The following is a 12,101-nucleotide window of genomic DNA, read 5'->3' on the forward strand; positions in this document are numbered from 1 at the left end:
ACACAGAAATGTTAGAAAAGGGTGGTTTGTAACTGATTTCACAGCTTGGATGGAGGCACTATGAAAAGATGATCTGAACAGAACTAGGGCCAAAAAATAGATGTTACTGTGACAGGAAAAGGGACTAAACAACTAGAAAGAATGCCCTGAGAGAGCTATGAATCTGTATCATATAATCCAAAGAAAATATCACTAGTGCTACTAAAATTTAAAAACCATATAGGTTGGGGGGTTTTTTTGGTTTTGTTTTTTTTTTTTTTTAAATCAGCTTTCATATGACTAAACAGATCTCAGTTTCCCTCTGCATTCCCCTTGTTTTCCAAAAATAGATATGGGCCAATACTTGCTGGCAGATACTTTCTACGCATGTATATACTACTTCACTGTGGGCTCTGGAAGTTTGGTAGAAGCATGGTCTTCATACTCCTGAAGACCCGTAACTTGGGGATAGGGTGTGCAGGAGCACTCAGAACAAAAAGCGTTACTATATCTAGAATTTCATGAAGAGTGTAGTGATTCTCAGATTGCTCAAAGCCAGATGAACTATTAGAAAAATGTAAAGACAAAAAAAAATATTCCTTATATCTTTTATAAGTAAAGTTTAAAGTACTAGGTAAAAGACAAGAGGTACTGAAGAAAGAACAAAAATAAAGTAGTGAAAATCAAGACTAAACTCCACACCCAAGATCTTCCTTAGCTGCATTGAAAACATCTAAGACCTTTACCAACTGGTCACTGTACTTCACCCTCAATCACTGCTTGCATGCCCTGAAAACTTCTTAGAAATGCTTGTGGGCTCCTTTGATTAGCTCTTTCCTTTTCTTCTCCTCCTCAGTCCTGGAAAATAAAAGACTTTGTACTTCTGTATATGCATCTACTGAATTCAGAATATCCACTCTCCAGAATCACTCTCAATGACAGGTTGGTAGGTTGGTAGGACATATCACAGTAGCATGGACAATTAGTCTTTTCTTCCCATTTTCTTCTCAAGGTTTCTTTATTAGCATTACATTTTTGTTTTTAATAGTGCATCTTCTTACCTATGCATTACAAACTCCTAAGGCAATAGCAATAAAATTTCAGAACTCTTCTATTTTGAGAATCAGCTGCCTTGGTGTATTCATGACATTCAGTCCAGTTTGAGCCTCATACTAAACAGCAAACAAAGTACCAAACACTATGAACAGGGGAACGTGTGCTTGGCTGGATGAGTTACATCAGCCCTCAGAGTCAGTCTTGAGGGAATCCATTCTGGAGTATATGTGACAACAAATCCTTCCTTAGATCTTTCACCTCCATTCAAATCCATTTAAAGATAAGTGATCTAAGGCTAAAGGGGTTATAATTTTTTATTTGCCATTTTAGTGAGTACTCATCACAGAATCATAGAATGGCAGGGATACCTTCCACTAGACCAGGTTGCTCAAAGCCCTATCGAACTTGGCCTTGAAGACTTCCAGGGATGGGGCAACCACAGCTTCTCTGGGCAAACTGTTCCACTATCTCACCACCCTCACAGTGAAGAATTTCTTTCTGATATCTAATGTAAATCTACCCTCTTTTAGCTTAAAGCCATTTCCCCTTGTCTTATCCCTACATGCCCTTGTAAGAAGTCCTTTGGCAGCTTTCTTGTAGGCCCTGGTAAATTCTGGAAGGCTGCTATAAGGTCTTCCTGGATCCTTCTCTTCTCCAGGATAAACAAGCCCAACTCTCTCAGCCTGTCTTCGTAGGAGAGGTGTTCCAGCCCTCTGATGATCTTCTTGGTTCTCCTCTGGACTTGCTCAAGCAGGTCTACATCCTTCTTATGTTGGGAGCCCCAGAGCTGGATGCAGTACTGCAGGTGTCACAAAAGTGGAGTAAAGGGAGAGAATCAGCTTGCTCAACCTGCTGGCCGTGCTTCTTTTGATGCCGCCCAGGATATTGTTGTTTTTCTGGGCTGTGAGCACACACTGCTGGGTCATGTTGAGCTTCACATCAACCAACAACCCCAAGCCTTTCTCCTTAGGGCTTCTCTCAATCCAGCCTCTGCCTGGCCTGTATTTGCACTTGAGATTTCTCCAACCCAGGTGCAGGACTTAAAATCATCATGTTTAAAAACTTATCTAGCAGTAAATGTTGACCCAGCTGAAACTTGTACTTTCAGGTTCATGTGAATTTCAGACCAATATAATTTTTCACTCTATTGATGAAGTTTTGTGTGAAGTTTCAGTGTTATAAGCCTTTAACGATATCGATTAGCCCACCTTCAGTTAGTCATCTTCTGTTAGCTTGGTGGCTAAACTTCCTAAAGATGTCACTGCACGCTGCATACTCCAAACCCCAGAACTTTCCTGATCCTTCCTTTTCTTGGAAAGGGAGACCCTCTGATGATGGGTAGAGGACCTGAAAATAGAAATTTTCTCATGGTTTTAAATGTTCTTCCTGTGGCCAAGTAATTTGCATAAGAGAAAGAATCGGGCTGACCATCATGCTAGGGTTGTGAAAATTTGGTTGCCAAATGGCATAAAAAATGTGCAGGAATTGGAGAAAAATGAACACATAAAGTAATGATTTAGCCCCTTCTTTAATATACATTTTAGTCACATAGGCAGAGTTGTCTTTTGCAACTGTAATATTCTCTTAGCACCTCTGTATGTTTTAAAAATATAGCATAAACTGTTACGACATTATATCAGTCAGATAAAATTGCCTGAGCATGAGTGGACTGTGGTTTCACAGGACCTCAGTGGCATAGTATTTACACATAGACACAGGCTAATGAAAACATATACTGCATGAGACAGGAAAAGGCTAAAAATGAAAAGGGGAGAACACTTAACTAAGCTGTGAATTTTCTACATCTGTTGAACAACTTCCCAACACATACTAAGTAAATGAACCAGCATAATGCATGGATCAGCAGTGGCTCATCTGCAGCTGTGTATGTCTGGCATGTGTCTGCCGGGGCTGGTCTTCCTGGCACAAGTGCTGCTACTACAGTTGTTACCATTGCTGTAGCTGTGTTTCCTGCATTTCTTTGGCAACTTGAGATGTTCCAGAAGTGTATGCTATTACATCAAACATAGTAGAGATGGGTATCAACAGAGGAGGATAAACAATGAGGTGAAAGAAAAGCACGGAATTAATAGCTTGTATATTCAACAACTCACACGGTAATATCTCAAACGCATCCTCCCAATATTGTCTGATGTTTGGTGGGATTTCAGTTCTGCTCCCAAAACATACGGTACTTCACAGTGACATCAAGGCACAGTGGTCCCTGTTAATCATCCTCTGACTCTGGTATCTGAAAATCTCTGTAATACTCTCCCTCTACTAGTTTCAAGCTCTGTCTCCATGAGTTATATAGTTTTATATTATATTATATTATATTATATTATATTAATTATAGTATTATATGTTATCTTATTATATTACTTCAAAGAAGTGTACTTGCTAGCACTTGGGTTACGATCTTTACAATAACCAGAGCTGTAAACATCTCTCTCCTCTTTGTAGGACTGAATGGTGCATGTATGCCTCTACTCACATATTATAGTACCAGACTCATCTCTGTATAATTCCTACTATCACATTGCAGCTGACTCAGTCATATAGGTTTGTCCAATAATGAGCTAAAAGCACATGCTGTTAGTCTTGACACAGGCTTCCTGTGCAACCTGATTAATGTATCTCAATTTTCTTATTTTCAAACAGACTTCCTTCATTCCATCTGCCTACCATTGATCATAGATTACTGCTTTAACTGCTTTTAGAGATCTGCCAAGATAAAACCTTGTGAAAATGCAGCATATGAGTTCACGTGGTAAGGATGTGCCAATATATGTAGCATTCATACTTCTCTTGCAGAAATAAACTGAGATGCATCTTTACAGAAGCCCTGGTTACCTAAAAAAAGAGCAGCATGAACAAACAGTATTCTTCCATAGAGAGAAAGCTTGGTAATTTTTTCACATAAATTCACAGTTTTCTAATTTTTGGCAGACTTAATGCTGTTAATATCTTTCAGCACTGTTACCTGCAGTACAGTAAAATTTTTACTGGAAAGTATTTTCTGTGTTATGCACTCCATCCTTTATGTCAGTGGCTTATTCAAGATCCATATTGATACATATCGTTCTTCATAGCTGAAAGATTGAAGGGACAATCTAGTGACAATAGTACCCAAGTGACAGTAGTACCCAAGAATTACAAAAAGTGAGTTCTTTTCATGACCTCTAATAGTACCATAGAATCAACTAGGTTGGAAAAGACCTGTAAGATCATCAGGTCCAACCATTACCCCAGCACTGCCAAGACCACCACTAAACCATATCACTGAGGTCCTCATCTACATGATTTTCAAACACTTAATGAAGGTGACTACATGTACTCTGATGAGTTCTGTCATGCAATCGTCTTTGCAGTAGCGAAAAGGAATATGAAAAGAGCTAAGCTGTTTACCCCTGAATCATGCTATTCTTTCCCTCTGTGAAGGATCATCATTTTCCTTTCCTTTGTTTCAACAAAGTATTTTAAGAGTAACTAATAAGAAACATGTTTATACAAACAGATCAGTAACAGTTATGAATGTTAAAGTATAAAAGATTTATGTAAACCACAAAAATGGTAATACAATCATGCATATCTGTTCCTCTACATAAATCTTAGTCCAAACAGTTGAGCTATTCAGAGTATATTGAGTTTATATTATTACTGTTTCAGGCAGCAATGCAGACAATTGAAAATTCAGCGGTATCTATGGCCAACCATAACTCATCCAATGAAAAGAGAAAGGGAGTCAAAAATTCTTTAGGCTACCAGTGTAACTCAGTAACAAACTGCAATGGGAAATCAGCAATGACAACCGATTTGGAATGAAATATTCATGTGCGTCAAGGACTGAAAACTGTCTTTTTGTCTCCATAAAATCATTTGACATTTTGAAAAATTGGAGGAAAAAAATAAGCTGGAATTGAGCATAGGATGCTGAAAAAGGATGCATAGCACACTTTTTCAGCACAGGATGCTGAAAAAAGGGTGCATAGCACACTGTAGCAAATAAAGGCCCACTGTTGGAGAGATTGTAGTCCAAGCAGGCTCCTTCTGTAGTGAGTAAAGAGAAGAACATTTATGTAAAGGGTGACTTAGATTGAGACTAACATAGCTCCTTTCTTGTCACAGACTACAGAGTAAAAGTCTCACTTGACAGAAGTAAATCTTTGTAAATATCCTCCAAGACTATTTTACACTGGAAAACTTACCTTTTACTGTCACCCTTTATGCTGTGCCTGTAGCTCTGTATAACACTGAAATCCATTTGTGGTAATTTCTGTTAAATTTCTGAGTATCCTTCTAATCCTTTAAGCAGGGTCTGCCTACATTCTTGGGTAGAGTCTGTCCAGTGGCTCTTTCCCTGTGTTAGCTCTAATTGAAGTATTAATAAATAAAACAAAAGTACCATCAGTATATTTTCAATTGCAGCTACAACTTAAATCTTTGACTGGCTCCTGACAGTCACGTTACGAATGAACAGGAACATACAACAGTTAGAGGCATTTCTGCAGAAAGTTATTCCTCTTTATAACTAAGCAAGCTGTCCCTTAACTTTAGCTGGTATTTTTAGTGTCTAAAAAGGACAATTCCTGACAGAGTGGAGGATCCTTCTCTTCAGAAAATTAATACAACTCAGATTTCTCCAACTTTATTCAAGCTTGCCTACATGATCTCTTTTTCCTTAGCAACAGCAATGAAAACCCCATAAATGCATACCAGTGGGACAGGATAGGGGAAAAGACATTAGAGTAGGTCTTGTAATTCAACTCTTACATTAGCTTCCTGGACAACAGTTGCTTAATGCAGGTTCTGAGTCTTTACTTTTGTTATTACTTCTTTTTTTTCATTTATTCTGAGAGTGGTTGGAAAGATAAGATTGTAATTTACAACACAAACAAGTGCCAAAGGCATACTAATGATATGGTTATCATATATGGTTATCAGATATCAATTAGCTTATAGTTCCACTATGGCTCTGACTAAGCTACATCATGCTATGGATCAGTGCTCACTCTAATCTACAGTGAATAACTGCTATAAGAAGCTACCCCACCTATTTTCTGGAGTAAACACAACATGACAGTTGTAGTGTATTACCGATGTCAGCACTGGGAAAGGATATACTGCAGTTGGGTATCATTGGAGCTTCTGAATTCCGTTGTGAAAGTAAATCATGTTAATTGTCTTCACACTATAGAAATAGGCCTGCCAAGGTACTGTTGTGATGCACATCCTTGTAGTATGATGTACATTTTGATATTACTGTATGCTATGGGCAGTCTGCCTGCTTGTTAAAAATCAGAAAGGGAGCCAGAAATATTGTACCACACCCTAAAGTCAAGACAACACCACCACAAACATGCCCCAGAAGACCTTTAGTTAGTTTGTTCCCTTTCCTCCCACTTCAAAATTAAACCCATCTTTCCCATCAGGCAGACCTCCAGAATTTGTATACAGATACCATTTCTATATGGATTTCTTTGACTTTCTGGCTTAAATAATTGTCATTGATCAGTTCTGTGTCTCAATGCTCCAGTTGTAAAACGGGCATACTACCATCTCTCTAAATCACACAGTAGATATTAAGATGACTGGTTATGGCATACATCAACTTTCAGTGGCAGACGTAAAGACAGCAGAGAATATTGTAAACCAACCACACGTATTAGAAGGAAGTATGAGATCCAGACAGCCCTACTTTAAATCCCTGCTCTTCAGACATGTGGCATATATAAGTTTTGTTTAATGAGAAGAATAAAATGTGAAATAAAATTACTAACATTTGAACTTACTTTCTCTGTAGACATTATATGTCTTATTCTGTCTGTGCAGTTTAATATGTCCATATGCATTGGCAATTTCCCAGTGTTTGGAAAGCATCTGATGTAATGTTCAGCTAAATCTTGGCTTTTAAGCAAACTGAAAGCCAATTTCTTCCAAAAGTAAAGAAACTAATAAAAACATGAGATATGTCAAGCATCCAAAAATATGCTGGACAGTGAGACAACTGTGTTGGTTAGTGGCTTGCATATACCAAGGTATTATGTTAATTTACAGGTTACTCAAGCTTGTCTTCTCCTGTGTATATGATATATGAATAGGCCTCAGAAGCAGTGTGTACCAGCATATTTTCAGCTTTCCAAAACAAGCTTCTCCAGATCAATTTATTTGAAATCCAGAGTCTGAGACCCTTTTTCTCTCTTTTTTCCACTGTACAAGACAACAGACACTGGGTTCCAGACCAGAAAAATTTCAAGCAGCAAAAACAATGGCAATGACAGAATCCAGACAATACCCGTGTCCAACAAATTATTTTTTTAGTCCAACCAGAAAAACTAACAGGAAGATTCTTTGCCAGAAGTGTGAAGTTTGACCTATATGGGATTTTCCTCCTGGCATTTCTGTCTTCATCTGAAGCATGGTGGGATATTCCATCATTTCCAAATCAAGACTGAGTTCTTCGATAGTTAAGTTATTAAGATGTTTTGAGTAGACATTGGGATTTTGCTCTTGATTTGTACAACCTCTAATAAAATGAGTCTCAATTAATGCTACTGTGCTACTAAGAACTAATGTAGTTACAAAGAAATGAAACAATATCACATAGGTAAATGATGCCTGGAATCGGTGACCTGTTAAAGAGGCAGACTGAAACCAAAGATCCTTTTAAGACAGTGAGAGCACTGCTATGAAATGAAATGCCACAGATCTACCAGCCATAATGCTAACTATTAAAAAAGTTACTGTAATTACAATAAATACAAAGCATTAATGTCAGTAAAGTTTTGACAATATAATCCTTGTTTACCAAAGATTACATGATACAGTGCTGTTGAAGGATATTATTTGGCTGAAAATGACCACACATTGTACCTTAAGTAAATATGAAATAATACACATAAATAACTAGGATGAAATTGCAACTCTGAAAATATAGGCATAACAATCCTAAAAGCTGAATAAAGATACATTGAAAGCAGATTACCCAGGTCTGTCAAATAAATTTACAACTCAACAGTATTCAGTGATACAGATGGTTTTTATTTCTGAAGTATTAATCTTCTAGACACTAAATTGCCCTTAACAAAATATTTTCTTGTGCCCTGTAGCCTTTGACAGACTTATGATATCTCCTGTATAAAAACTTTGGAGTCCATTGGAAAGGCCAACTTCAATATTAACTTATATCTAGCAATTACTTGTCTCCAAAATTCTTGAAGTTGTGCAGAATGTGACTATGTTTCCATCTCCTGCTCCATAAGTAAAAAAATAAAATAAAATAAAATACTGTCAATGTTTTGGATTACTATCCTTATCACTGTATTTACTACCCTGTGGGACCTTCAAGATGTTTATTACATTGTCTTACCATTGCATGCCATCAGTCACTGATTATGTTCTTATTATCACTATCTCCTTCCAAATTCATGTTCAAATCTCTTTTTATCAAAATATACCAACAGCAGCCAAAACTTCATTAACATTTTAGACGAAAGAATCCTTGTCCCAGCTGTCAAATTCTATGGATTCTGAAGTCAGAAGCCTTTTCAATACTAGGTCTCATAAACACATGTGCAAATGTTCTACATTACCAACCCATGGGAAAAATAGTTACAAGTTGTTCCCTCCAGCAACGCGAGATGAGCTCTGGGAATACCTTTGAGGCAAAGGTATCTGATATCTCTTTTTGTGACAAAACATCTTGTATGCTTTCCCAATGTCCAGGCTTACTGCAAGCCTCATGTCCTCACACTTCTGAGATGTAGGGTCACTTCTAAGTAGTTTTAGGTTTCCACTCAGAAATACAATCTGTTACGTGTTAAGATATCATATGTAACACATTGCCATACTGGAGGGTCATTGCCCAGGCTGTGCTAGCTACAGTTTCCCAGAGACGTAGCTCCTGCCTTCCATAAAGGAGGGAAAAGAGGAGCAGGAAAACATGAATCAACCCGGTGCAAAATGTTTTCTCACCACATCTGTCATCTGTTTCTTGTGTGATAAAAGATGGTACTTGCTGCCTCTGAAACTAGTGAAAATAGCCTACCTGCCTTCTGCTTGTCTTCAGGAGCTAGACTCAAACATGCAGATACGCTCCATTCTTCCCTGTATCTAAACATGAACTGGAAGTACAATATTGGAATGACTGTGCTTACATGACCCATGCACTATTAGACGCTGCAAAGTAGTATAAGAGGTGGCAGCACAATTCATGTTCTCTTCTTCTCTTGGGCAGCTAAAAACAAAACTTGCCCAAGCATTCTTACCTCCTTGCTGAGAAGTAAAGAGTTTAAAACAAGACTCCTCATGGCTTTAACTTGTGAGCAGTTGAAACATGGCCAGTACAGTTCTTCAAAAGTCATTATTTAAAAATAGTCTGTGGGAAAGCCATAAACAAAATAAATATTTTTTATTTGTAATATCTTTTGTTTGGAATGGAGAGCATAGGAGCTGGTACAGAAAGTGCCTCAGAGGATCTTGCAGATTATGCCCTAACAACACAGCTTTGAAATCTGTGTTCCTTTGGGTTGGAAAACAAATAGGTGAGGCAACAATATTTACTTAGGACCAGATCCTGTCTTTCTAATTCCCATTTATTAATACCATCACATTTCCACTGGAGCAAAGGTTTGCACGTTGCATCAGTTGCTTTTGCCACAAACGAGGCATGAGTGTTGCACTGTACCCTTGCTAGGCATGTTGACTTGTCCGGCTTGTCCAGCTTGTCCTTTTTTCTTGCAGACTTTGAGAAGAATAGTGCTTCTGCCTCAGAACCAGTGCTGCACAGTTTGCCTGTTGGCAGGGGCACAAAGGGGAGGGAAAGTTTTTGACACACTCATGCCCTGTTCTCCCCTGCAGCCCGCTTTTTTTTTGGCCGCTAAGTCTCATAGTTACATTAAAACTATATATCCCATGCTCGTTAGGATTGGCTAAATATATATTTTGCAAACAAAAGCTTTCAGCTGTTATTTAGCACAGGGGGGTAGGTTCCTTATATTTTCATCTGGTCTTCCTCTCTGAAATATGCCATAAAAGCTTCAAAATGAATTTAGTGAGCTCTGGTAAGAAGCAGCAAAGCACTTTACACAGCTGTTTCTGAACGGACATCAGCAATGCTAATAAGGCAAATATTATATATTTTTAGGCAAACTAAAGCAGATATAACAGTTGTGTTACTCCTAAAGGCAATATTCAGAGCGATAATGAACTCAGAACAAAACAAACTCTACATCACATAAAGGTAAATAGCTTTGCATTGAAGAAACTGTAAAGAAGAGAATAAGACTGGCAGGAGGAAAGAGGTAAATAATAAAGAGGTGTTAAGCTCTGAGGATCATCAGCCAAATAGTTCCCTAAAGAGCCTGTTTGCTCAAGTGCTAAGGCTATTTTACTTTAAAAGGCTGGAAGCCTCTAGAGCCAAAAGCTGCAAAATGGCAGACAGCTAACTATGCCACTCTGTCTTCAATGCGCCTGGCATTGGTCTGCTGTGCATGAGGAGCTGGACTTTAATCTGCAAACTACTGTGGCTCAGCAGTGTTGTTTCTTTTTCCTGGAAAAATCACATAAAAACTGATCTTGAAGCCAGCAATCTCTCTGCTCACACACTGAACTCCAGAGCAGGATTTGCACATATGCAGTGGACTGTGAGATTGTTAAAATGAAAACAGCAGCTTGGCTTTGGATAATCACTCGTTTTTATGGCTCTATCTATATATTCTGACTTTGGTGGATATCTTGCGTTTAAATGCTAATTTTCTCTAATAAATTCATGCAAGAACTTCTTTCAAACACTTAAAATAATTTCAGCTTCAATGGAGTTGTCAGATGAAATTATTTGGCAAAATGTCATGTTTCTTTGTTATGTAGTGGATTATTGTAGTTTGTTTGATAATCAGTTTTATTTATGGTACAGGTTTTTACTGAAAATACACTCTTTCCCTGTTCAACCTATTTTTCATATGTGTGCTTTTGCCATCAATAGAAAAGTGTCATTCAGGGGAGAGGGGCAGGGTAGGGGGAAGAAGACTACACTTTATAAAGTATTTTTTTTATTGCCCAGAGCTTTGAACCAAAGGCTCATGGACATAATTCAAACTGCTTTTCTTTTATATTGGGGTATGATATTTTGGTAAATTTGTCTGGCACCACTGGCCATTGTTAGAACCCCTTAGCAGTAGGTGTTATTTTTCTCAGGATTGACAGCAGGTGTTTGCTCACAACAACCTAAACTAGACACCACACTTAACTATTTGTGCCTTCAGACACTGATTCTGCAAGACAATTGATGTCAAAGCCTACACAATCTATTTGACTAAAAGCAGACATCTAGTTTCCGTATTAAGGGAATGGCTATTCTTAATGTCAGCACTGTGTGTGCTTGTCTGGCAGCAAATTTCACAGGACTGTTTTCATGTTGCTTTGTAGAAGTGATGAGGAAAGATTAAAAGAAGAGTTACATATCCTTGATATAAAGGAAAAACCTACATTGATCTTGTTTCTTGGAAGCAGCATTGACACAGAAGGTAACTTGCCCTGAAAACATAGGAAACGATGGCCCTGGCTAGTAGTGCTTGAGACATCCGAAGCGCTGTTGGGGGAATATTTACACTAATTATATTAAGTTACTTTAGGCATCTCCTTTTAGTTTGATTCAGAGAATCTGGATTCAGATCGCTATATGATCAATAAAGAGGGACAATTCACAGCACCTCGGAGGTCTACTTTGATAGCATTTCCTCCTCCCTCTCCCTTTTTCCTCACACACAGTCTTTAGCAACTTTCAACAGATCTGTAAAAATTATCCCACCATGAAGAAAGAATCTGTGATAAAAACTTTGCTATAGCAATTATCCATGCAGATACTTTATATGACCACTGACTTCTTCACTATTCTGTCTATTTCATGGCATATTAAAAACATGAACTCAGGAACAGCCGTATTACGTCACACCACCAGTTCATCTTCCCTGTTACTTTATCTCCATCAACAGCTAGGAAAGAGAATAAGAACAGACTGTGAACAGGATGAGTGCTCTCCGCATAGACAGGTAGTTTCAAGATATCAA

The 12,101-nt window shown here is 38.1% G+C and overlaps 1 long non-coding RNA gene across 1 annotated transcript; it reads left to right on the forward strand.

Moving 5' to 3' along the window:
- The first annotated feature begins 3,689 nt into the window (after positions 1 to 3,689).
- LOC134171127 (uncharacterized) lies at positions 3,690 to 7,589 on the forward strand. The gene is made up of 2 exons (XR_009967492.1): positions 3,690 to 3,805; positions 7,357 to 7,589. It is a non-coding gene; the product is annotated as an uncharacterized LOC134171127 (long non-coding RNA).
- The last annotated feature ends 4,512 nt before the right edge of the window (positions 7,590 to 12,101 follow it).

Source organism: Pezoporus occidentalis, unplaced genomic scaffold (genome assembly GCF_034315485.1).
Source record: "Pezoporus occidentalis ecotype Australia unplaced genomic scaffold, CSIRO_AGI_Poc_V1 ctg4, whole genome shotgun sequence".
Classification (NCBI taxonomy): Eukaryota; Metazoa; Chordata; class Aves; order Psittaciformes; family Psittacidae; genus Pezoporus; species Pezoporus occidentalis.